A 27,984-nucleotide genomic window follows, 5' to 3' on the forward strand; every position below is an offset into this window, starting at 1 on the left:
GCCGAGCATCTCAAATGTAAAGTGTCCAGACCAAGACTGTGGGTGATCTCTTCACAGACCTTTCTGGACCCAGTCCTTACGGTTTCATGAATGGCACTGCTATTCATCCACATCTTCAAACCATCAAACTAGAGGTCTTACTTTACTCCTTTTCTTACTACAGCAACAATATCCAATCAGCAAATCCTGTTGGCTCTGCTTTCAAAATATATCCTGAACACATTCTAAGCCAACTCATCATCATCTAATAACTACTAGCCATTATCTGATAACTACTGAAGTACTCTGCTAATTATCTTCTTGCTTCCCCTCCTGCTCTGCTAACGTCCTTTCTCTTTCTTGTTTGTTTTGATTATTTTTATTAATTTTCCCCAGAGAAGTACTAACATCTATTCTCTAGAGAGCAGTGATGTATTTTATCATATTATTATTACCTTTTTAGACAGTATCTCCCTGTCACTCCAGGCTGGAGTGCAGTGGTACCATCACAGTTCACTGTGCCTCAACTCCCCCAGGCTCAAATGATCCTCCTGCCTCAGCCTCCCAAGTTCCTGGGACTACAAGCATGTGCCACCACATCTGGCTTTTTTTTTTTTTTTTTTTTTGAGACGGGATTTCACTCTTGTTGCCCAAGTTGGAGTGCAATGGCGTGATCTCAGCTCACTGCAACCTCCGCCTCCCAGGTTCAAGCGATTATCCTGCCTCAGCCTCTGGAGTAGCTGGGATTACAGGCATGTGCCACCACGCCTCGCTAATTTTGTATTTTTAGTAGAAATGGGGTTTCTCCATGTCTATCAGGCTGGTCTCAAATTCCCGACCTCAGGTGATCTGCCTGCCTCGGCCTCCAAAGTGCTGAGATTACAGGCATGAGCCACTTTGCCCAGTCCATCTGGCTTATTTTTAATTTTTTTAGTAGTGTGTTTTTGGGGTTTTTTTTGTTGTTGTTGTTTGTTTTTTGAGATGGTGTCTTGCTCTTTTGCCTAGGCTGGAGTGCAGTGGTGCGATATCGGTCACTGCAACATCCACCTCCTGGGTTCAAGCGATTTTCCTGCCTCAGCTTCCAAAGTAGCTGGGATTACAGGCCCGCACCAATATGCCCTGCTAATTTTTTTATATTTTTAGTAGAGATGTGGTTTCACCATGTTGGCCAGGCTGGTCTCAAACTCCTGACATCGTGATCCAACCACCTTGTCCTCCCAAAGTGCTGGAATTACAGGCTTCAGCCACTGCGCCCGGCCTTGTGATGTTGTCTTTACATGTTGCCCAGGCTGGTCTCGAACTCCTAGGCTCAAGCAATCCTTCCACCTCGGCCTCCCAAAAGTGCTGGAATTGCAGGCACAATCCACTGCACCTAGCTCAGAGATGTATTTTAAATTTAAGTCACACTTTTGCTTTCGGGAAGATCTTGTCAAGACATAATGTGAAACTTGATTGCTAAAACTACCAAGAAATGCTGGAAAAACTAGAAAATAAATCCTTTACATGCAAAGCTAAATTCCCAAAAGAATAAGAGAAATACACCCTGGTATAATATGAAATATACTTGGGCTTTGTCCCCACTTCCTGTCATGGAGCTTTATTTTTATTTTATTTTATTTTATTTATCTATTTATTTTGAGTCTCAGGCTGGAGTGCACTGGCAGGATCATAGTTCACTGCATCCTCAAACTCCTCATCTCAAAGGGTCCTCCTAGCTCAGCCTCACCAAGTGCTGGGATTACAGGCTTGGGTCATGGTACCCTGGCATCACAAAGCCTTTAAAACCTTTGGAACTTCCTGAGGGATGGGAGGGTCTTTTGTTATTAATAATGAGCCCCTTTGATAACACCTGAGTTTATGCTAATACAGTGACTTGACATAGGGAGGGGGGTACCTTAGGCAGCACTGGCTGGGGCTGGGCTCCAGAAAGATCAAGTGATTAGAGGATTAGGGGGTTGGAACTCTCAGCCCCAGCCAGTGAGAAAAGATCACTTTTATCTGAGGAATGCAAATCCTTTAAATTATGAACCCTGTGAACCCAGTGACTCCTGCCTGTGATCCCAGCACTTTGGGAGGCCAAAGAGAGAGGATCCCTAGAGCCCAGGCATTCAAAACAAGCCTGGGCAACACAGCAAGACCTTGTCTTTTTTTTTTCTTTTGAGACGGAGTCTTGCTCTGTCGCCCAGGCTGGAGTGCAATGGCGCGATCTCGGCTCACTGCAACCTCCGCCTCCCAGGTTCAAGCAACTCTCCTATCTCAGCCTCCCGAGTAGCTGGGACTACAGGCGCCCGCCACCACGCCCGGCTAATTTTTCGTAATTTTAGTAGAGACGGGGTTTCACTGTGTTAGCCAGGCTGGTCTCGATCTCCTGACCTCATGATCCGCCCGCCTCAGATTTCCAAAGTGCTGGGATTACAGGCTTGAGCCACCGCACCCGGCCAAGACCTTGTCTTTACAAAAATAAAAAAAATTACAAAATTAGCCAGGAATGGTTGCAAATGCCTGTTGTGTCAGCCACTCGACCACTAGGGAGGCTGAGGTGGGAGCTCACTTGAACCCAGGGGTTTAAGCATGCAGTGAGCTATGATAGCATCACTGCACTTCAGCCTGGGCAACAGAGCAAGACATTATCTCCAAAAAATAAAAATTAAAAAGTAAAAATAAATTATCAACCCCAGGGAGACATTAAAATGAGACAGCAGTCATAACCTACTCCTTCCTTTCAGCTATGTATTCATCGTTTAAACTGCTTGCTATCTGGGCAAGGTGGTTCACCCCTGTAATCCCAGCCTTTGGGAAGCTGAGGTGGGCAGATCACTTGAGTCCCAGAGTTCAAAACCAGCCTGGGCAACACAGGGAGACCCTATCTCTACAAAAAAAAATTTCTTTTTTTTTTTTTTTTTTTGAGACAGAGTCTTACTCTGTCCCCCAAGCTGGAGTGCAATGGTGCAATCTCGGCTCATTGCAACCTCCACCTCGCGGGCTCAAATTATTCTCCTGCCTCAGCCTCCCAAGTAGCTAGAACTACAGACATGTGCCACCACACCTGGCTAACTTTCCTGTATTTTTACTAGAGACAGGGTTTCACCATGTTGGCCAGGCTGGTCTAGAACTCCTAACCTCAAGAGATCCACCCGCCTTGGCCTCCCAAAGTGCTGGGATTACAGGCGTAAACCACTGCACCTAGCCTTTACAAACAACTTTGTATAAGCCCACTCTCTGTCCCCGTTTTTTGCGTTTAAAAATCTACTTGGAACTGCTTCTCATCAGAGTGTATATTCAGGGCAACTTGAATCTGTGCTCCTAGGTTGCAACCCTTAAGCTTGGCCCAAATAAACTCTCTACTTATATTAATTTTGCCTCAGCTTCTTCCTTTAGGTCAACACCAGGAACATCCAGAAAGGAGTGGTGGGGAAAGCTAAAGATTAAGCCCTATAAAAACTCCTGAATGGGCTGGGCGCGGTAGCTTGTTTGTAATCCCAGCACTTTGGGAGGCCAAGGTGGGTGGATCACCTGAGGTCAGGAGTTCCAGACCAGCCTGACATGGTGAAACCCTGTCTCTACTAAGAAAATACAAAATTAGCTGGGCATGTTGGCAGACACCTGTAATCCCAGCTACTTGGGAGGCTGAGGCAGGAGAATCACTTGAACCTGGGAGGTGGAGGTCTCAGTGAACCGAGATCACGCCAGTCACTGCACTCCAGCCTGGGTGACAGAGCGAGACTCCATCTCAAAAAACAAAAAACAGAAAAGAAAAACCTCCTGAACTATGAGATTTGATGAACATCCAAGTTGCTGAACACAGAGGTGCTAGGAGAATGGCATGCTCAGAGACAGCATGGCAGCTTCCCACCCATTCCCCAGTACCTTGCCCTATGTACTTTATCTGGCTGTTCATCTGTATCCTTCAAAATGTTATTTATAAATAAAATATCTATTTATAATAAATGTGTTCCCCTGAGTTGTTTGTTTTTTTTTCAGACAGAGTCTTGTTCTGTCTTCCAGGCTAGAGTGCAGTGGCATGATCTCAACTCACTGCAACTTCTGCCTCCCGGGTTTAAGCAAGTCTCTGCCTCAGCTTCCTGAGTAGCTGGGACTACAGGCATGCACTACCACGCTCGGCTAATTTTTGTATTTTTAGTAGAGACAGGGTTTCTCCATGTTGGTCAGGTTGGTCTCAAACTCCCGACCTTGGGTGATCTGCCTGCCTTGGCCTCCCAAAGTGCTGGGATTACAGGTGTGAGCCACCGCACCTGGCCAAATTTTTTTTTTTTTTTTTTAATTAGCAGGCACAGTGGCATGTAGCTGTAGTCCTAGCTACTAAGGAGGCTGAGGTGAGAGGATAGCTCGAGCCCAGGAGGTCCAGGCTGCAGTCAACTAGGATTGCGTGACAGCATTCTGGCTTGAATGACAGAGAAAGACTCGGAAAAATGTGTGTTTGCTTGGGGGAACTCAGCATAACCCGTTTGTCCAGATTCTTCGTGTCTCTGTGTAGCATTCCCTCAGGCAGGACCCATGTCACACAAGGGTCTATGACCTCCTTTCAGAAGAAGTCAGTCAGAGAGTAATCTTTCTCAATGTCATGGCTTGCTTTAGGGGAGAAGTAGTGGGATCGGGCAGTGGGGAGGTAGGCAGGTGGGAGGATAGAGAGGGCGGGAGAAGGTCAGAGACAGACCATCCAGCTTCTGAGGCACTCCTGCCTCCTTCAGCTAAAAAACAACCAGAATGACAATGTGCCATACTTAGGGATATTGTGTTATGAGCCCCAGTAACTGCTTTTGTCTCTAGCAAAACAAAACAAAATCCTCTCTAGGGAAATGCAGCAGATTCCTTCCAAGTTTAAGATATGGATTCTGTGAAAGAAAAAATTATGACTGGTGATTAAAAAATGAATGCAGAGGCTGGGCGCAGTGGTTCACTCCTGTAATCCCAGCACTTTGGGAGGCCGAGGAGAGCAGATCACGAGGTCAGGAGTTCGAGACCAGCCTGACCAACATGGAGAAACTCCATCTCTACTAAAAATACAAAATTAGCTGGGCGTGGTGGCGCATGCCTGCAATCCCAGCTACTCAGGAGGCTGAAGCAGGAGAATCGCTTGAACCCAGGAGATGGAGGTTGAGGTGAGCCAAGATCATGCCATTGCATACCAGCCTGGGCAACAAGAGTGAAACTCTGTCTCAAAAAAAAAAAAGAATGCAGAGAGACTACCCCACTGGCAGGAAAGAAAAATGTTTCAGTGATATTTGTTAAAGTACATCAGGTGGCCTGGCGCGGTGGCTCACGCCTGTAATCCCAGCACTTTGGGAGGTCCAGGTGGGCGGATCACTTGAGGTCAGGAGTTCAAGACCAGCCTGGCCAACATGGCAAAACCCTGTCTCTACTAAAAATACAAAAAATTAGCCAGGCATGGTGGCGGGCACCTGTAGTCCCAGCTACTCGGGAGGCTGAGGCAGAAGAATCGCGTGAACCTGGGAGGTGGAGGTTGCAGTGAGCCGGATTGTGCCACTGTACTCCAGCCTGGGCGACAGAGCAAGACTCTGTCAAAAAAAATAAAAATAAAAATAAAATTTAAAAAAGCACATCAGGAAGACTTTACTCAGGACCCTTAGGACTGTGCAGATCAGTACAGGAACTACTGCAATGGGGTCCAACTACTGCAGTTGGAAAGATTGGGCTAAATTCTGAATACAGCACAGGCAAGTGGGAATTTAGAACCAAGGAGCAGGGCAGGAGTTAGTGAACAAAAAATCACTAAGAGGAAACATCGGGATGAGGGAGATTCTGTCTAGACCAACCTACTGGAATTCTTGCAGAAGACAGGCCAGGGTGACCAGACCCCTGGGGGAGGGTGAAGGATGAGGATCTTAAGTGCGGGAAATTCTTGCTAAATTGACTCGGCAAGGTTCTTTGCTAAAACTGGATTTTACGAGGAAGCACACAGATGGGCTTAAGAGGAGGTTTAGGAGACTGACCAAAGTTTCACCAAGCAAAGAATCTTTCTCAATTTTCATAATTTAAGACCAGTCAAACAAAAGTTAGAAAATATATAAAGAAATAATCCGTCATGAGGAAGAGTCAATAGGAAAAAAGAGGGTGAGTTGGAGTTCAGGCACTTGAATGATTATATAGCATGCAAAACAATATTACTTAAAGTGCTTACACAAATAAAAGAGGGAACAGTAAGAACAAAAAATAAAAGAGCATAAAAAAGAATGAGGTACAATATCAAGACAAGACAACCTACAGAATGTAAGAAAATATTTGCAAATCATGTATCTGGTAAGGGACTAATAGCTTTTTTTTTGAGATGGAGTTTCCGTCTTGTTGTCCAAGGCTAGAGTGCAGTGACATGATCTCGGCTCACTGCAACCTCTGCCTCCCAAATTCAAGCAATTCTCCCTGCCTCAGCCTCCCAAGTTGCTGGGATCACAGGCATGCACCACCACACCCGGCTAATTTTGTATTTTTAGTAGAGACGGGGTTTCACCAGGTTGTCCAGGCTGGTCTCGAACTTCTGACCTCTGGTGATTCACCCGCCTCAGCCTCCCAAAATGCTGAGATTACAGGTATGAGCCACTGCACTTGGCCGTATCATTTTTTTTTTTTTTTAAGAGACAGGGTCTTGCTTAATATCAAGTATATAAAGAACTCTTACAACTCAAAAACTTGACAAAAACAAAGAGGCCGGGCACAATGGCTCATGCCTGTAATCCCAGCACTTTGGGAGACTGAGATGGGAGGATCACTTGAGGCCAGGAGTTCAAGGCCAGCTTGGTCAACATAGTGAGACTTCATCTCTAAAAAAGAAAAAAAAATAAAATAAAAAAATGATCAGGCGACGTGGCTCATGCCTGTAATCCTAGAACTTTGGAAGGCCAAGTCGGGAGGATCACTTGAGGCCAGCAGTTCGGGACCAGCCTGGGCAACATAGCAAGACCCGCTCACGTCTCCATAAAAATGTACAAAATTAGCCAGGCATGCTGATACGCACCTGTAATCCAAGCTACTTGGGAAGCTGAGGCAGGAGAATCCCTTGAACAGAGGAGGCGGTGGTTGCAGTAGGCTGAGATTGGGCCACTGCACTCCAGCCTGGGGAACAGAGCAAGACTCCATATCAAAAAATAAAAAACAAAAAAGAAGAGAAAAACATTTGTTTTCAAAAGACAACCCTAAGGCTGGGCGCGGTGGATCACATCTGTAATCCCAGCACTTTGGGAGGTCCAGGCAGGCAGATCACCTGAGGTCAGGAGTTCAAGTTCGAGACCAGCCTGGCCAACATGGCGAAACCCCGTCTCTATTAAAAATACAAAAAATTAGCTGGGCATGGTGGCACACGCCTGTAATCCCAGCTACACTTGGGAGGCTGAGGCAGGAGAATTGCTTGAACTAGGGAGGTGGAGGTTGCAGTGGGCCGAGATCACATCACTGCACTCCAGCCTGGGCAACAGAGCAAGACTCCATCTCAAAAAAAAAAAAAATACACTTGACAAAAAAGGCAAAAAAAAAAAGACTTGCACACTGTTAACTACAAAACATTGCTGAAAGATAAAAAAAAGTTTGTTTGTTTTTTTAATTTTTTGAGATGGGGTCTCGCTCTGTCACCCAGGCTGGAGTGCGCTGACATGATCTCGGCTCACTGCAACCTCCCACTCCCAGACTCAAGCAATCCTCCTGTCTCAGCTTCCCAAGTAGCTGGGACTTCAGATGTGCACCAGCACACTCGGGGAATTTTTGTAATTTGGTAGAGACAAGTTTCATCATGTTGCCCAGGTGGGTCTTGAACTCCTGGACTCAGGCAATCTGCACCTTGGCCTCCCAAAGTGCTGGGGGAAAAAAAGTGAGACCTGGCCCCCCATCTCTACAAAAACTAGAAAAAAATTAGCCAGGCATGGTGGCATGCGCCTGAAGTCCCAGTACTCAGGAGGCTGCAGTAGGAGGATCTCTTGAGCCCAGGAGGTTAAGGCTGCAGTGAGCTGTGATCAGGCCACTGCACTCCAGCCTGGTGAGACAGCAAGATCCTGACTCAGAAATAAAAATAAAAATAAATAAAGGGAAAGACATTCCATGTTCATAGATTGGAAGGTTTAAGGGTGCAATGGCTCACACCTGTAATCCCAGCACTTTGGGAGCCTGAGGCGGGCAGATCATCTGAGGTCAGGAGTTGGTCCAGACCAGCCTGACCAACATGGAGAAACCCTATCTCTACTAAAAATACAAAACTAGCTGGGCATGGTGGCGCATGCCTGTAATCCCAACTACTCGGGAGGCTGAGGCAGGAGAATCGCTTGAACCCAGGAGGTGGAGGTTGTGGTGAGCCGAGATCGCTCCATTGCACTCCAGCCTGGGCAACAAGAGTGAAACTCCCGTTACCCACACACACACAAAAAGTATATGGAATTTCAGGAAACCCTAAAAAGTCAAAACAATCTTGAAAAATAACAAAGTTGGAGGTCTCAGAACTCGTGATTTCAAAATATACTACAAACCTACAGAAATCAAAACAGTGTGATATGAGCATAAAAGCAGATGTACAGACAATGGAATACAATAGAGATCCCAGAAATAAACCCTCATATAAATCTCTGATCCCAGAAATAAAGCCTCATATAAACCAATTTTTTTTTTTTTTTGAGACGGAGTCTGGCTCTGTCACCCAGGTGGGAGTGCAGTGGCTTGATCTTGAATCACTGCAACCTCCATCTCCTGGGTTCAAGCAATTCTCTTACCTCAGCCTCCCGAGTAGCTGGGATTACAAGCATGTGCCACCATGCTCAACCAATTTTTGCATTTTTAGTAGAGACGGGATTTCACCACCCTGGCCAAGCTGGTCTCGAACTTCTGACCTTAGGTAATCCGCCCACCTCAGCCTCCCAAAGTGCTGGGATTACAGGCGTGAGCCATTGTGCCTGGCCCCGTCAATGATTTTTAACAAGGATGTCAAGACCGTTAAGGAAAGACCAGTTTTTTCAGCAAATGGTGCTGGCAAAACTGGAAATACATGTTCAAAAGAATGAAGTTGGGCCCTTATCATACACCATATACACAATTAACTCAAAAGGTGTCAAATGCCTAAGTGTAGGAGCTAAAACTATAAAACTCTGAAGAAAACTAGGGCAAAATCTTCATGATTTGGATTTGGCAATGATTCGGCTATGACACCAAAAACAAGGGCAACAAAAGGAAAAATAGACAATCTGGACTTCCTCAAAATTGAAATCTTGAAGTGGATGCAGCAGTTCACACCTGTAATCCCAGGTACTCAAGAGGCTGAAGTGGGAGAATTGCTTGAGCCTGGGAGGTCAAGGCTGCAGTGAGCTATGATGGCACCACTGCACTCCAGCTGGTGCAACAGAGTGAGAACCTGTCTCTTACACAATAAATAAAATTTGGTTGGGCGCAGTGGCTCATACCTGTAATCCCAGCACTTTGGGAGTCCGAGGTGGGCAGATCACTTGAGGTCAGAAGTTTGAGACCAGTCTGGCCAACATGGTGAAACCTCGTCTCTATAAAAATACAAAAATTAGCTGGGCGTGGTGGTGTGTCCGGAATCGGTGGGTTCTTGGTCTCACTGACTTCAAGAATGAAGCCGCGGACCCTCGAGGTGAGTGTTACAGTTCTTGAAGGCGGCGTGTCCGGAGTTTGTTCCTTCTGATGTTCAGATGTGCTCAGAGTTTCTTCTTTCTGGTGGGTTCCTGGTCTCGCTGGCTCAGGAGTGAAGCTGCAGACCTTTGCGGTGAGTGTTACAGCTCATAAAGGTAGTGTGGACCCAGAGTGAGCAGTAGCAAGATTTATTGCAAAGAGCGAAAGAACAAACCCTCCACAGTGTAAAAGGGGATCCAAGCAGGTTGCCACTGCTGGCTGGGGCAGCCTGCTTTTATTCTCTTATCTGGCCCCACCCACATCCTGCTGATTGGTAGAGCCCAGTGGTCTGTTTTGACAGGGCGCTGATTAGTGCGTATTAATCCCGATTAGTGCTGATTAATCCCTGAGCTAGACACAAAGGTTCTCCACGTCCCCACCAGATTAGCTAGATACAGAGTGTCCATTGGTGCTTTCACAAACCCTGAGCTAGACACAGGGTGCTGATTGGTGTGTTTACAAACCTTGCGCTAGATACAGAGTGCCAATTGGTGTATTTACAATCCCTGAGCTAGACATAAAGGTTCTCCACGTCCCCACCAGACTCAGGAGCCCAGCTGGCTTCACCCAGTGGATCCCGCACCGGGACTGCAGGTGGAGCTGCCTGCCGGTCCCGTGCGGTGCGCCCGCACTCCTCAGCCCTTGGGTGGTCAATGGGACTGGGCGCCTTGGAGCAGAGGGCGGCGCTCATCGGGGAGGCTAGGGCGGCACAAGAGCCCACGGAAGGGGTGGGATGCTCAGGCATGGCGGGCTGCAGGTCCCAAGCCCTTCCCCGCGGGAAGGCAGCTAAGGCCCAGTGAGAAATCGAGCGCAGCGCCGGTGAGCTGGCACTGCTGGGGGACACAGTATACCCTCCGCAGCCGCTGGCGCGGGTGCTAAGCCCCTCATTGCCCGGGGCCGGCAGGGCCGGCCGGCTGCTCGGAGTGCGGGGCCTGCCAAGCCCACGCCCACCCGGAACTCCAGCTGGCCCGCAAGGGCCGGGCGCAGCCCCGGTTCCCGCTTGTCTCAGAGAAGACAGGCGCCCAGAGCGAGCGAGGGCTGTGAGACTGCCAGCACGCTGTCACCTCTCAGTGGCACATGCCTGTAATCCCAGCTACTCTGAAAGCTGAGGCAGGAGAATTGCGACACGGGAGGCGTGTCGGTGCACTCCATCCTGGGTGACAGACGGAGACTCTCTCTCCAAAAAAATTAAAATTAATTAATAAAAGTACATAGGATTATTTTTGCTTACTTTGCTAAAATGTACATTACACAAAATTTACCAACTTTTTTTTTTTTTTTTTTTTTTTTGAGACGGAGTCTTGCTCTGTCACCAGGCTGCACCAGGAGTGCAATGGCGTGATCTCTGCTCACTGCAACCTCTGCCTCCCGGGTTCAAGCGATTCTCCTGCCTCAGCCTCCCGAGTAGCTGAGACTACAGGCAAGCACCACCACGCCCAACTAATTTCTGTATTTTTAGTAGAGACGGGGTTTCACCATGTTGGCCACAATGGTCTCGATTTCTTGACCTCGTGATCTGCCCGCCTCGGCCTCCCAAAGTACTGGGATTACAGGCGTGAGCCACCACGCCCAGCCCATCTTAACTATTTTTAAGTGTACAATTCAGTGGCAACAAGTACATTCACACTGTTGTGCAACTATTACCACCATCCCTCTCCAGAACTTTTTAATTCAACCCAAACTGAAACTCTACCCACTAAACAAAAACTTCACAATACCCCCTCCCTCCAGCCCCTGGTAACCACTATTTTACTTTCTGTCTAGGCATTTGACTATTTGAGATACCTCATATAAGTGGAATCATATAATTGTCCTTTTGTGTGTCTTAATACAGTTACCATATTTTCAAGGTGCATCCGTGTTGTAGCATGTACTTTATTTTCGTTTTTGTTTTTGTTTTTTGTTTTTGAGACAGCATCTCACTCTGTCACCCAGGCTGGAGTGCAGTGGTGTGATAATGGCTCACTGTAGTTTTGACCTCCTGCGCTCAAGCCATCCTCCCAGTTTAGCCTCCAAAGTAGTTCTGGATTACAGGCATGAACCACTGTACCTAGCTCCATGTAATTTTAGTAAAAATACCTTTTAAATTTGTTTGCCTGATTTCTATTGAAAATCACACAACTAAGACTAATTTCAAAGACAAAACAGCATTTTACATATTTGCTATGATTTGAATGAGGATCCTCCAAAATTTAGGTGTTGCCAATGCGATAGTATTAAGAGGTGGGCCTTTAAAAAGGGGCAGGAGGGTTCCTTCCTCATTAATGGGATTAGGTTCCCTTATAATGGGGCTTGACAGCAAAGTTGGTCCTCTCTTGCCCTTCTGCCTTGTGTATGTGAAGACAGAGTGTTCCTCCTCCCCACAACATGCAGCCTTCACTAGACACTACATGTCAGGGCCTTGATCTTGGACTTCTCAGTCTTAAGAAATCTGAGAACTAGATTTCTGCTCTTTATAAATTATCCAGTCTCAGTTATTATGTTATAGCGGCACAAAATGGATTAAGACAATATTATTACTAATTAATCTTTAATAGACTGGGCATGGTGGCTCTCGTCTATAATACCAACACTTTGGGAGGTCAAGGCAGGTGAATCACTTGAGGTCAGGAGAATCACTTAAAACCGGGGGGAAGAGGTTGCAGTGAGCCAGGATTGAGCCACTACACTCCAGCCTAGGTGACAGACTGAGAGTCTGTTTCAAAAAACAAATAAAAAATTTTCTTTATCGAAGACATTATGGGCCGGGCATGGTGGCTCACGCCTATTATCCCAGCACTTTGGGAGGCCAAGGCAGACGGATCACTTGAGGTCAGGAGTTCAAGACCAGCCTGGCCAACATGGTGAAACCCCGTCTCTCCTAAAAATACAAAAATTAGCCAGGTATGGATGCTCACACCTGTAATCCCAGCTACTCGGGAGGCTGAGGCAGGAGAATCACTTGAACCCAGAGGTAGAGGTTGCAGTGAGCCCAGATCATGCCACTGCACTCCAGCCTGGGCAACAAAGTGAGACTCCACCTCAAAAAAAACAAGAAATGATGTCGAAAATCTATTTGTAAATCATTTGTATATTTGCAGATTACTTGTAGAGACATATGAAATACACCAAACACTATTGGTCATATAGCACCAAACTGAAATAATTCAATGTGAGGCCTATTTTGTTAGCATCAATGGAATGTTTTGACTAAATCTCAAATATTTCTTTTTTTCTTTTTCTTTTTTTTTTTTGGTTTGAGATGGAGTTTCACTCTTGGTGCCCAGGCTGGAGTGCAATGGTGCAATCCCAGCTCACTGCAACCTCCGCCTCCTGGGTTCAAGCAATTCTCTTGCCTCAGCCTCCCAACTAGCTGGGATTACAGCTACCTGCCACCACATCTGGCTGATTTTTTTGTTTTTGTTTTTTGAGACAGAGTTTCGCTCTTTTGCTCAGGCTGGAGCGAAGTGGCACGATCTTGGTTCATGGCAACCTCTGCCCCCTGGGTTCAAGCAATTCTCCTGCTTCAGCCTCCTGAGTAGCTGGGATTATAGGGGCCTGCCACCACGCCCGGCTAATTTTTGTATTTTTAGTAGAGACGGGGTTTCGCCATGTTGGCCAGATTGGTCTCAAACTCCTTACCTCAGGTGATCCACCCGCCTCGGCCTCCCAAAGTGCTAGGATTACAGACGTGCGGCCTCCCAAAGTGCTAGGATTACAGGCGTGAGCCACTGCGCCTGGCTTTTTTTTTTTTTTTTTGTATTTTTAGTAGAGATGGGGTTTCACCATTTTGGTCAGGCTGGTCTTGAACTCTTGACCTCAGGTGATCTGCCTGCCTTGGCCTCCCAAAGTGCTGGGATTACAAGCGTGAGCCACCATGTCTGGCCCTCAAATATTTCAAAATATCTATTGGCTGGGTGTGGCAGCTCACACCTACAATCCTGGCACTGAGAGTCTGAGGCAGGCACATCGCTTAAGCCCAGGAGTTCGAGACCAGCCTGAGCAACATAGCAAAACCCCATCTCTACCAAAAAAAATACAAAAATTAGCCAAGCATGATGGACACCTGTAGTCCTAGCTACTCAGGAGGCTGAGGTCAGAGATTGCTTGACCCTGAGAGGTGGAGGTTGCAGTGAGCTGAGATTGCACCACTGCACTCAAGCCTGGGTGACAGAACTAGACGATGTTTAAAAAATATATATATATATATATATGTATGTGTGTGTGTATATATATATACATGTACATATAAATATTTGAAAAATGCTTATTCTACTTGTTAGAAGAAACAAACTAGGATAAAACCAAAACCACCTGTAATTTCACTATCAAGGGGTAACTGCTATTTAATAATTTTGATAATGATTGACAAATTGCCTTCCACAGAGCGTGTACAATTTAATTCCTACTAGCAATAGTTTTAGAGTGCTCATTTCAGTATGTTAACCATTTTCATCCTTTGACCATCTGATAAGTGACAAATTTGTCATCACTTTACACATGAGGAAAATGAAGCCTATTACGGCCATGGTCAAATAGAGGTAATTGGAAAGCAGAGTGGAATTCAGGTCTTCTGACTCCAAGGACTGTACTCCTTTCACTATCCTCCCACAAAGTAAAAGCAGAGTTTGTTTTTGTTCTTGTTTTTGAGACGGAGTCTGGCTCTGTCGCCAGGTCGGAGTACAGTGGCACGATCTCAGCTCACTGCTACCTCCGCCTCCCGGGTTCAAGAAATTCTCCTGCCTCAGCCTCCCGAGTAGCTGGGACTACAGCCGTGTGCCACCACGCCTGGCTAATTTTTTGTATTTTTAGTAGAGACGGGGTTACATCATGTTGGCCACGATGGTCTCGATCTCTTGTCCTCGTGATCCGCCCACCTCGGCCTCCCAAAGTACTCGGATTACAGGCCTGAGCCACTGTATCCAGCAAAAGCAGGGTTTATAAAGCCAGTCCATGCATAATACCTCCCCACCATTTGTTTGTTTTGAGACGGAGTCTCACTCTTGTTGCCCAGGCTGGAGTGCAGTGGCGCAATCTCAGCTCACTGCAACCTCCGCCTCCTGGGTTCTAGCGATTCTCCTGCCTCAGCCTCCCAAGCAGCTGGGACTACAGGTGTAAGCCACCGCGCCTGGCAAGTTTTTTGTTTTGTTTTGTTTTTTTGAGACAGAGTCTCGCTCTGTCGCCCAGGCTGGAGTGCAATGGCGTGATCTCGGCTCACCACAACCTCTGCCTCCCAGATTCAAGCAATTCTCCTGCGTCAGCCTCCCAAATAGCTGGGATTACAGGCATGCGCCACCATGCCCCCCCATAATTTTTGTATTTTCAGTAGAGATGGGGTTTCACCATGTTGGCCAGGATGGTCTCGACCTTATGACCTCGTGATCCACCTGCCTCGGCCTCCCAAAGTGCTGGGATTACAGGCGTGAGCCACTGTGTCCGGCCCCAGTTTTGTTTTTTTTAAACAGCAACTTTTAATGAATTGGCAGTGTAGGGCACCTAGAGAAGGACTGCTGCTTGTGGAGCAGGCTCCCCTATAGGCAGTGTGCCCAGAGTAGCCAAAAAAAAATTTTTTTTTTTTTTTGGGATGGAGTCTTGCTCTGTTGCCCAGGCTGGAGTCCAATGGCGCGATATCAGCTCACTGCAACCTCCGCCTCCTGGGTTCATGCCATTCTCCTGCCTCAGCCTCCCGAGTAGCTGGGACTACAGGCGCCCGCCACCATGCCCGCCTAATTTTTTAAAATATTTTTAGTAGAGACGGGGTTCCACCATGTTAGCCAGGATGGTCTCGATCTCCTGACCTCGTGATCCGCCCGCCTCGGCCTCCCAAAGTGCTGGGATTACAGGCTTGAGCCACCGCGCCTGGCCAAAATTTTTTAATTATTATGTAATCAAATCTATCAATCTTTTCCTTTATGATGTGATGAGGAAATACACAGCACACATCATTTCTTACTCCTGTGCAATGATTAAGTCATTGTTAAAATTCAGTTAGGTTTATCTTTTTTAAAAATAAAAATAAAGCCGGGCATGGTGGCTCACGCCTGTAATCCCAGCACTTTGGGAGGCCCAGGTGGGCAGATCACCTGAGATCAGGAGTTTGAGACCAGCCTGCCCAATATAGTGAAACCCCGTCTCTACTAAAAATACAAAAATTAGCCAGGCACACGCCCGAAATCCCAGGTTCTCGGGAGGCTGAGGCAGGAGAAGTGCTTGAACCCGGGAGGCAGAAGATGCACAGAGACGAGATCGCGCCACTGCACTCCAGCCTGGGCGACAGAGCAAGACTCTATCTCAACAACAACAAAAATAAATAAAAAATAAAAAAATAAAAATAAAAGAGTCGTGGGGAGGTCTTGCTCTGTTGCCCAGGCTGGTCTCAAACTCCTGGGCTCAAGCTATCCTCCTACCTTGGCCCCACAAAGTACTGGGATTTCAAGTGTGAGCCACTGCCCCCAGCCAAATTTTAGTCAGGTTGAGATGCAACTTACAGATCTTCTTCTGCCTTTTTTTTTTTTTTTTTTTTTTGAGACAGGGTCTCACTCTGTCACCCAGGTCAGAGTACAGCGGTGCAATCTCAGCTCACTGCAACCTCCACCTCTTGAGTTCAAGCAATTCTCCTGCTTCAGCCTCCTGAGTACCTAAGATTACAGGCATGTGCCACTAACTGGCTAATTGTGTGTGTGTGTGTGTGTGTGTGTGTGTGTGTTTTGAGACAGATTCTCATTCTGTTGCCCAGGCTGGAATGCAGTGGCATGATCACGGCTCACTGCAACCTCTGCCTCCCAGGTTCAAGGGATTCTCCTGACTCAGCCTCCCGAGTAGCTAGGTTTATAGGCGCGCGCCACCATGCCTGGCTAATGTTTGTATTTTCAATAGAGATGGGGTTTCATCATGTTGGCCAGGCTGGTCTCAAACTCCTGACCCAGGTGATCTGCCCGCCTTGGCCTCCCAAAGTGCTAGGATTACACGAGTGAGCCACCATGCCTGGCCTACGAGAATCTCTTGAACCCAGGAGGTGGAGGTTGCAGTGAGCCGAGAATATGCCACTGCACTCCAGCCTGGGTGATGGAGCCAGACTCTGAGAGAGAAAAGAGAGAAAGGAGAGAGAGGAGAGACAGAGAGAGAAGAGAGAAAAGAAAAAAGAAAAGAAAAGGGAAAGGAAAGGAAAGAAAGAAAGGAGGGAGGGAGGAAAGGAGGGAGGGAGGGAAAGATAAGAAAAGAAATGAAGGAAGGAAGGAATTCAATGATAAATGGGTGTCACCTTGCATCTTTTTTGTAAAAAACAATCACATTTTCCAAAACAAAATTTAGTAAACCATATTTAACTGTTTTACATTTTGCAAATTCTTTTAAATGCCTGGCCTACTAGAAAACTACTGGATTGTCATACCTGCTTGTGTTCAAACTGCAGCAAAATGTTATGGGTGAACTATATGAAGAAAATCTAGCCTTATACATATGTGGATACATACATATATACTTCTTTTTTTTGAGACAGGGTTCCTCAGGCTGGAGTACAGTGGCACCATCGTGGCTCACTGCGGCCTTTACCTCCTGGGCTCAAGTGTTCCTCTCACTTCAGCCCCAGTAGCTGGGACTATAGGTGTGCACAACCACACCTGTTTAATGTTTGAATGTTTTGTAGAGACAGATTTTTGCCGTATTGCCCAGGCTTGCCCTCCCAAAGTGATCTGACCTTGCATGGATCTTTTACTCTTGCATGATTTTGTAATACTTGAAAATATTGGCCAGGCACAGTGGCTCATGCCTGTAATCCCAGCACGTTGGGAGGCCAAGGTGGGCAGATCACCTGAGGTCAAGAGTTTGAGACCAGCCTGACCAACATGAAGAAACACTGTCTCTACTAAAAATACAAAAATTAGCCAGGCGTGGTGGTGCATGCCTGTAATCTCAGCTACTCGGGAGGGTGAGGCAGGAGAATCGCTTGGACCCAGGGGGCGGAGGTTGCAGTGAGCCGAGATCACACCACTGCACTCCAGCCTGGGCGACAGAGCAAGACGCCATCTAAAAAAAAAAACCAACAACAACAAACAAAACAAACAAAAAACCCCACCACACCACTAAAAAAATTAAAAATAAGCCAGATGGGCTGGGCAAGGTGGCTCACACCTGTAATCCCAGCACTTTGGAGGCTAAGGTGGGCATATCACCTGAGGTCGGGAATTCGAGACCAGCCTGATCAACATGGAGAAACTCTGTCTCTACTAAAAATACAAAATAAGCCAGGCATGGTGGCACATGCATGTAATCCCAGCTACTCCAGAGGCTGAGGCAGGATAATCACTTGAACCCAGGAGGCACAGGTTGCCCCGAGCCGAGATCACGCCATTGCACTCCAACCTGAGCAACAAGAGCAAAACTCTGTCTCAAAAAAAAAAAAGTTTATATTGGTTCACGGAGTGATGTGGATCTTCCAAAATGTTGACACTGCATTATACAAATGCTCCTTGATTGCTTTAGGATGCAGCTACACTCCCATAAACCCATTATAAACGGAAACTATTGTAAATTTGGTGAGGTGTGGTGGCTCATGCCTGAAATATAAAATATATATGAAAATACTGTAAGTCAAAAATACATTTAATACACCTAACCTAGAAAACACATAGCTTGATTAGCCTACATTAAACATGTTCAAAACACTTACCTTAGCCTGCACTTGGGCAAAATCATCTAACACAAAGCTTATTTTACAATAAAGTGTTGAATGTCTCATGTGATTTATAGAATACTGTAATGAAAGTGGAAACAGAATGGCTGTATGGGTATTTAAATTAGGGTTTCTACTGAATGAGCATTGCTTTCACACCATTATAAAGTGGAAAAATCTTAAGTTGAACCATCATTAAGTTCAGGACTGTCTGTCCAATAAGAACAAATAAAACCACATTATAGGCTGGGTGCAGTGGCTCACTCCTGTAATCGCAGCACTCTGGAAGGCCGAGGCAGGTGGATCACCTGAGGTGAGGAGTTCAAGACCAGCCTGGCTAACATGGCAAAACCCCGTCTCTACTAAAATTAGCCACGTGCAGTGTCATGTGCCTGTAGTCCAAGCTACAGGGGAGGCTGAGGCAGAAGAATCACTTAAACTTGGGAGGAGGAGGTTGCAGCGAGCCGAGATTGCACCACTGCACTCCAGCCTGGGCAACAGAGCGAGACTCCGTCTCAAAAAATATACACATATATAAAACCACATTATATAATAACACAAATAATTCACATTTGTTAATATCACCATTGATCTCATCAGAATTTTTTTTTTACTTTTTAGTACAGCGTATTTTTTTTTTAAATTTAGACATAGGGTCTTGCTCTGTCCCCCAGGACGGTGTGCAGTGGCACTATCATAGCTCACTGCAGCCTCCAATACCATGGCTCAAGTGATCCCTCCACCTCAGCCTCTTGTCTCAGCGTTGCCTGTAGCTGAAACTACAGGCGCACAGCACTGTGCTCAGCTTATTTTGTTATTTTTCATAGAGATGGGGTCTCACTTTCTTGCCTAGGCTGCACTTGAACTCTTGGTCTCAAGCCATCCTCCCACATTGGCCTCTTAAAGTGCTGGGATTATAGGCATAAGCCACCGTGCCCAGTCCCAAAAATTCTTGAAATATTGGAAAACTGTCAAGCTCAAAGTAGCAAACACAAGTTTTCCAAAATTCCAATTTTTGCTTGAACGTTAAAATTTTTATAATTGGCAACAAATACTGTCAACAGTTTTTCTTGAAGTGACAAGGTTCTCCTGGTTAAAGAATGTATCTGCCAAACACCCAATTCTATTTAACCATAGTTTGTCTGTCAGCCACTCTTTCAAGTAAAAATGGTGTTTCATGAAGAAAGCAGTTAGTTCAGCTTGCAATTCAAACAATTACGTAAGTAACTTCCTCAAGACAACTATCTAACTTTTTTTTTTTTTTTTAGAGACTTGAGTCTTGCTCTGTCCTCCAGGCTGGAGTGCAGTGGTGCGATCTCAGCTCACTGCAACCTCCCCCTCCCAGGTTCAAGTGATTCTCCTACCTCAGCCTCTGGAGTAGCTGGGACTACAGTGCATACAACTTATTTTGTTTAATAGAGACGGGGTTTCACCATGTTGGCCAGGCTAGTCTTGAACTCCTGACCTCAAGTGATCTGCCTGCCTCAGCCTCCCAAAGTGCTGAGATTACAGGCGTGAGCCACTGCACCCGACTGACAACTATCTACTTTGGTATGCACCAAAAATGCTTCATATCTACTTCCCATTATACACACACACACACACACACACACGTGTGTGTGTGCATACTCAATGTTACACCATATTGGCCAGGCTAGGCTCAAACTCCTGACCTCAGGTGATCTGCCCACCCTCAGCCTCCCAAAAGGCTGGGATTACAGGCTGAGCCACCACGCTCAGCCTCCTTAATTTCTTTTGTATCTGTCAGGGCAGATGTCAACCAGTGAAAAGGCAAATTCCATCTTGATTTTGTGAAAGCTGATCATACAAATTGCGACATTCTTGTCATATTCAACAAAACAGAGTGAAGAGACCAGAGGGAAAAAGCACTCAGGGGCACATAACATTGCTCCAAAAATGTAGTTCTCTGTACATCCAGCTGCTGAATAAACTGCCTGTTGTAACTTGAGGCCAGTCTTATCTCATAGCTGCTAAAACAACCTGCTGCCTCTCTAAGGCTAATTTTCCCACCACATTTGCTCACTAATTGGATCTTGTCAGCTCCCTGAAACTTTACTAATATCAATGAATTTTTTTTTTTTTTTTTTTTTTGAGACGGAGTCTCGCTCTTTTGCCCATGCTGGAGTGCGGTGGCGTGATCTCGGCTCAATGCAAGCTCCCCCTCCCAGGTTCAGGCCATTCTCCTGCCTCAGCATCCCAAGTAGCTGGGACTACAGGCGCCCACCATCACACCTGGCTAATTTTTTGTATTTTTAGTGGAAATGGGGTTTCACCATGTTAGCCAGGATGGTCTCGATCTCCTGGCCTCGTGATCTGCCCACCTCGGCCTCCCAAACTGCTGGGATTACAGGCGTGAGCCACTGCGCCCAGCGTAATGAAATTTCTTTAAAATCAACACATAACATTTATCTTGTTTATAAAACCCCCAAACCTCTCTGTGTTTTTTGGACATACTGAAAACCACCCAGCCTGTATGTGCCCCAAATTGCAATTCTTGCTTCCCAAATAAGATGTTAAATTTAAGAGATTCATTTCTTCATCTTTATTGTGACTTTGACAGTACCATTATAAAATTACTTTCGACTTTGAAGACCTCCTGGAAATGTTCTGTGAACCCACGGGGTCATGTGAGTCACACTCTCAGAAGCACTGCTCTAGGGCTCTACCCTGTTATTGGGGTATGACACTTCTGGGATCTCTACTGGATGCTTTGGTTATCTTATAGAGTTTCTCCACTGCTGGCTAATGTGAGCTCTGGGAACTTTTCAGTTTACAACTAGAATAGCTTGCAGGGTTTTTTGTTTTTTTGTTCGTTTTTTTTCCTGGTATTACTGAATTTCACCCTACAGTTTTATAGCTTAGTATTCAGCCTCTTAAAAGAAAAACTTCAGGCAAATTAAACTTAACAGACTTTATTTGAGCAAAGAACAATTCATAAATTGGGCAGCACTCCAAAGCAGAAGAGGTTCAGAGAGCTCCCCTCTGCAACATGGGTAGTGAGTATAGACAGAAAATAGAAGTAAACTACAGAAGTTACCTAAGGGTTTGCCTTATACGGACATGGTCTGATCAGTTGGCTCCCTGTGATTGACTGAAGCTTGGCTGCTTATGATTGGCTGAAACCTGATTATCTGTTACAAAATATATACTCCCAAATTAGGTTTAAATTCCTTTATGGACTAAGTTAGGTCACAGTTCAGTATATAGGAATTTGAAGTATGGAGACAGCCGCAGCCCAGTGGCCTCTTGCTTATTTAATTTAATAAGCCAGGCCAGGCGTGGTGGCTCACGCCCCTCATCCCAGCACTTTGGGAGGCCAAGGCAAGTGGATTGCTTGAGGCCAGGAGTTCAAGACCAGCCTGGCCAACATGGTGAAACCCAGTCTCTAATAAAAATACAAAAATTAAGGCAGGGCGCAGTGGCTTATGCCTGTAATCCCAGCACTTTGAAAGGCTGAGGTGGGCGGATCACTTGAGGTCAGGAGTTCCAGACCAGCCTGGCAAACATGATAAAACCCCCTCTCTACTTAAAAATACAAAAATTAGCTGGGCACGGTGGTGTGCGCCTATAGTCCCAACTACTTGGGAGGCTGAGGCAGGAGAATCACTTGAACCCAGGAGGCGGAGGTTGCAGTGAGCCGAGATTATGCCAATGCACTCCAGTTTGGGCGACAGAGAGAGAGACTCAGTCTCAAAACAAACAAACAAACAAATAACAACACAAAAATTAGCCAGGCGTGGTGGTACACGCCTGTAAGCCCAGCTGAGTACTCAGGAGGCTGAGGCAAGAGAATCGCTTGAACCCAGGAAGCAGAGGTTACAGTGAGCGGAGATCCTGCCACTGCACTCCAGCCTTGGCAACAGAGTGAAACTCTTATCTCAAAAAAAAAAAAAAAAAATTAATAAGCCAAAGACTCAAGGGGGTCCCTATCTGGATTTCTGCAGCTCTTTCATTGTGTAGCTCCCTACTCTCTTGTATTCTGCCCCAGACATTTTAGCTCCCTCAGTTCCCCTGAATCCTTTTTCTGTCCCCTCAAGTCAGCAAGTTTGCTGTGGTCTCATAGACACCATCTTCCTATGCCACAGCCTGGAAAGGCTCTCCAGGCAGAAGGCCTGTTTCTCTTGTCCCCAGGATCCAGGTCCTGTGCTGCTTATTGCCTCCTGTCTAAAAACAGCCGTTTCAGATATTTATCCGGTTTTCTATTTTCTATTTGTTTGTTTTTTTGAGATGGAGTCTCGCTCTGTCACCCAGGCTGGAGTGTAGTGGCGCAATCTTGGCTCACTGCAACCTCTGCCTCCCAAGTTCAAGTGATTCTCCTGTCTGAGTCTCCCGAGTAGCTGGGACTACAGGTGTACACCACCACATCTGGCTAATTTTTTTTTTTTTTTTTTTTTTTTGAGACGGAGTCTCGTTCTTTCGCCCAGGCCGGACTGTAGTGGTGCAATCTCGGCTCACTGCAAGCTCCGCCTCCCAGGTTCACGCCATTCTCCTGCCTCAGCCTCCCGAGTAGCTGGGACTACAGGCGCCCGCCACTGCACCCGGCTAATTTTTTGTATTTTTAGTAGAGACGGGGTTTCACTGTGTTAGCCAGGATGGTCTCGATCTCCTAACCTCGTGATCCGCCCGCCTCAGCCTCCCAAAGTGCTGGGATTACAGGCATGAGCCACTGCGCCCAGCTAATTTTTGTATTTATTTTATTTATTTATTTTTTTGAGATGGAGTCTCGCTCTGTTGCCCAGGCTGGAGTGCAATGGCATGATCTTGGCTCACTGCAACCTCCGCCTCTCGGGTTCAAGCGATTCTGCTGCCTCAGCCTCCCAAGTAGCTGGGACTATAGGTGCCTGTCACCATGCCCGGATAATTTTTGTATTTTTTAGTAAAGACGAGGTTTCACCATATTGGCCAGGCTGGTCTCCAACTCCTGACCTTGTGATCCGCCCGTCTCGGCTTCCTGAAGTGCTGGGATTACAGGCATGAGTCACCACACCCGGCTATTATTTTTGTATTTTTACTAGAGACGGGGTTTCACCATGTTGGTCAGGCTGGTCTCAAACTTCTGACCTCAGGTAATCCACCCACCTCGGCCTCCCAAAGTGCTGGGATTACAGGTGTGAGTCACCGCGGCCAGCCCCAGTTTTCTACTTGTTTATAGGGAGGAGGAAAGCCCAATACCAGTTACCCTGACATAGCTGGTACATGTGTCTATTTTTTTTGTGTGTGTGTTTTAATTTTTATCCCAATCTTATGAAAATTTGAAACATTCAAAAAAGCTATATCAGAGATAAAGCCAGATACTAAAGAGGTAAGGGCAGATTTTAATCAGTAACATAATATTGCAATATGCAAAAGAGTCCAGTGAAAATTGAACTCAGCTTCAATGTGGGCCTGGTGCAGTGGCTCATGCCTGTAATCCCAATACTTTTGAAGGCTGATGCGGGAAGATCACTTGAGACCAGGAATTCAACACCAGCCTGAGCAACATAAGGAAGTCCCATTGCTACAAAAAAAAAAAAAAAAAAAAAAATTGCTGGGCATATAGTAGTAGTCTCAGATACACAGGGAACTGAGAGATGGGAAGGAACCCTTGAGCCCAGGAGTTCAGGCTGCAGTGAGTTATAATCACACCACTGCACTCCAGCCTGGGTGACAGAGCAAGACTCTGTCTCAGAACAGATAAACAGTCCGGCTGCGGTGGCTCACGCCTGTAATCCCAGCACTCTGGGAGGCTGAGGCAGGCAGATCACCTGAGGTCAGGAGTTCGAGACCAGCCTGGCCAACATGGCAAAACCCTGTCTCCACTAAAAATGCAAAAATTAGGGCATGGCACAGTGGCTCACACCAGGAATCTCAGCACTTTGGGAGGCCGGGCTGGATGGATCACCTGAGGTTGGGAGTTCGAGACCAGCCTGACCAGCATGGAGAAACCCTGTCTCTACTAAAAATACAAAATTATCCAGGTGTGGTGATGCATGCCTGTAATCCCAGCTACTCCGGAAGCTGAGGCAGGAGAATCGCTCGAACTCGGGAGGCGGAGGTTGCGGTGAACTGAGATCATGCCATTGCACTCCAGCCTGGACAACAAGAGTGACAGTCCGTCTCAAAAAAAAAAAAAAAAAAAAAAAAAAAGCAAAAACTAGCCGGGCATGGTGGCGCATGCCTGCAGTCCCAGTTACACAGGAAGCTGAGGCAAGAGAATCACTTGAACCCGGGAGGCAGAGGTTGCAGGGAGCCAAGATCATGCCACTGCACTCTAGCCTGGGCAACAATGGAGACTCAGTCTCAAAAATAAATAGCCAGGCGCGGTGGCTCACCTCTGTAATCCCAGCACTTTGGGAGGCTGAGGCGAGTGAATCACAAGGTCAGGAGTTCGAGACTAGCCTGGCCAACATGGTGAAACCCCGTCTCTACTAAAAATAAAAAAAATTAGCTGGGCATAGTGGCGCGTGGCTATAATCCCAGCTACTTGGGAGGCTGAGGCAGAAGAATTGCTTGAACCCAGGAGGCGGAGGTTGCAGTGAGCCGAGATTGCACCACTGCACTCTAGCCTGGGAGCCCAGGTGACAGTGCAAGACTCCATCTCAAAAAAAAAATAAAATAAATAAAATAAAAATAAATAAAAATAAACGAAAACTTCGATGGGAATTAACTGGTTGTTTTAAAGGGAGAATGAGGGAGTAAGGAGGGGGTGAGCAGGGGCTCATTAGAGTCAGGGAAGTAAAAAACTCCAAAAAGTGGAAACTGGGGGAGTTGGTCCGTGTGAAACCCAGCTGGGTTTGCCAACTGGCGCTTATTAAAATTAGGCTGCTACCCTCTTTCCCACAGAGGCTGGAAGATGGGGGTCCTAGCCTGAGGTGTTTGCTGGAACAAACAGTAAATTCTTTTGGTGATCTTGAGTTTTCTCAGGCAAGCGTCTAGGGGTCATCCTACGGATGTGACCTTGAACTGTTAAAAAGTCATGTTGGGGTCGGGCCCGGTGGCTCATGCCTATAATCCCAGCACTTTGGGAGGCCAAAGTGGGTGGATCGCCTGAGGTCAGGAGATTGAGACCAGCCTGGCCAACATGGCAAAACTCTGTCTCTATTAAAACCACAAAAATTAGATGGGCATGGTGGCGCACACCTGTAATCCCAGCTACTCGAGAAGCTGAGGCAGGAGAATCACTTGAACCTGGGAGGTGGAGGTTACAGTGAGCCGTGATCACGCTACTGTACTCCAGCCTGCGCAACAGAGCATGACTGTCTCAAAAAATAAATAATTTAAATAAATAAATAAAATACAAAAATTAGGCGGGCATGGTGGTGTGCACCTATAATCCCAGCTATTTGGGAGGCTGAGACAGGAGAATTGCTTGAACCTATGAGGTGGAGGATGCAGTGAGCTGAGATTGTGCCACGGCACTCCAGTCTGGGTGACAGAGCAAGACTCTGTCTCAAAAAAAAAAGTCATGTTGGTGGCCAGGCACAGTGGCTCATGCTTGTAATCCCAGCACTCTGGGAGGCTGAGGCAGGAGGATCACTGGAGCCCTGGAGTTCAAAGCCAAACTGGGCAGTATAGCAAGACCCCATCTCTACCAAAATAAAACAAAAAATTAGCCAGGCATGGTGGCACTCATCTGTAGTCCTAGCTACTCAGGAGGCTGAGGTGGGAGGATTGCTAGAGCTCAGGAAATTGAGGCTACAGTGAGCCATAATCATGCTACTGCACTCCAGCCTGGGTGACAGAGCAAGACCCTGCCTCTAAGAAAATAATAAAAATTTTTTAAAAATTAGAGTCAACATCCTTATAACCACTACTTACATCTACCATTAACATATTTCTTTTTTATTTTATTTTATTTTTTTGAGACAGAGTGTCACTCTGTCGCCCAGGCTAGAGTGCAATGGCGTGACCTCAACTCACTGCAACCTCCACTTCCCGGGTTCAAGCAATTCTCTTGCCTCAGCCTCCTGAGTAGCTGGGATTACAGGCACGCGTCACCATGCCCAGCTAATTTTTGTATTTTTAGTAGAGACGAGGTTTCACCATATTGGTCAGGCTGGTCTCAAACTCCTGACCTTGTGATCTGCCCACCTTGGCCACCCAAAGTGCTGGGATTACAGGCGTGAGCCACCGTGCTTGGCCCCATTAACATAGTTCTATACTTGCTTTATCGAATATCTGTCCATCCATCCATCCTTCAATCCATCTTTTTTTGAGATGGGGTCTCACTCTGTCCCCCAGCCTGGAGTGCAGTGGTGCGATCTCAGCTCACTGCAATCTCTGCCTCCTGGGTTCAAATGATTCTCATGCCTCAGCCTCCTGAGTAGCTGGAATTACAGGCCTGAGCCACCACATCTGGCCAATTTTTACATTTTTAGTAGAAACAGGGTTTCGCCAAGTTGGCCAGGCTGGTCTTGAACTCCTGGCCTCAAGTGATTCTCCAGCCTACCATAGTGCTGGGATTACAAGAGTGGCCACTGCACCCAGCAAATTCATCTTATTTTTGTTGCATTTCAAATTATGTATTATGTACCTTGAAGTAGTTTTTTTATTTGTTTGTTTTGTTTAGAGTCAGGGTCTCACTGTGCCATCCAGGCTGGAGTGCAGTGGCATGATCACTGTTCACTGCAGTGTGGATGTCCCAGGCTCAGGTGATCCTCTCACCTCAGCCTCCAGAGTAGCTTAGACTATAGGCATGAGCCATCATGCCTGGCTAATTTTTGTATCTTATTGTATTTTTTGTGTGTTTTTGAGACGGAGTCTAGCTCTGTCGCCCAGGCTGGAGTGCAGTGGTGCGACCTTGGCTCACAGCAACCTCCGCCTCCCAGTTTCAAATGATTCTTCTGCCTCAGCTTCCTGAATAGCTGGGACTACAGGAGCGCACCACCACACCAGGCTAATTTTTAGTAGAGATGTGGTTTCACCATATTGGCCAGGCTAGTCTTGAACTCCTGACCTTGGGATCCGCACGCTTCAGCCTCCTAAAGTGCTAGGATTACAGGCACCAGCCACCGCGCCCTGCCTGTATTTTATTTTTTATAGAGACAAAGTTTCTCCATGTTGGCCAGGCTGGTCTCAAAACTCCTGAGTTCAAGCAATCTGCCTGCTTCGGCCTCCCAGAGTGCTGGGATTACAGGCATGAGTCACGATATCCAGCTGTTGTGCTTTTTATTTTTTATTTTTATTATTATTATTTTTGAGATGGAGTTTCGCTCTTGTTGCCCAGGCTGGAGTGCAATGGCTCGATCTTGGCCCACCGCAACCTCTGCCTCTTAGGTTCAAGCGATTCTCCTGCCTCAGCCTCCCGAGGAGCTGGGATTACAGGCATGTGCCACCATGCCCAGCTAATTTTGTATTTTTAGTAGACATGGGGTGTCACCATATTGGTCAGGCTGGTCTTGAACTCCCGACCTCAGGTAATCCACCTGCCTCGGCCTCCCAAAGTGCTGGGATTATAGGCGTGAACCACCACGCCCGGCCTTTGCTGTGCTTTTTAAATTGTCTTTTTGAGGGATTTGTCCATCAAATTTCTCAAATCCTTTTTCTTTTCTTTTCTTTTTTTTTTTTGAAACGGAATTTCGCTGTTGTTGCCCAGGCTGGAGTGCAATGGTGCGATCTCGGCTCACCACAACCTCTGCCTCCTGGGTTTAAGCTATTCTCCTGCCTTAGCATCCCGAGTAGGTGGAATTACAGGCATGAGCCACCACGCCCGGCTA

The sequence above is a fragment of the Pongo pygmaeus genome, chromosome 14, assembly GCF_028885625.2.
Source record: "Pongo pygmaeus isolate AG05252 chromosome 14, NHGRI_mPonPyg2-v2.0_pri, whole genome shotgun sequence".
Classification (NCBI taxonomy): domain Eukaryota; kingdom Metazoa; phylum Chordata; class Mammalia; order Primates; family Hominidae; genus Pongo; species Pongo pygmaeus.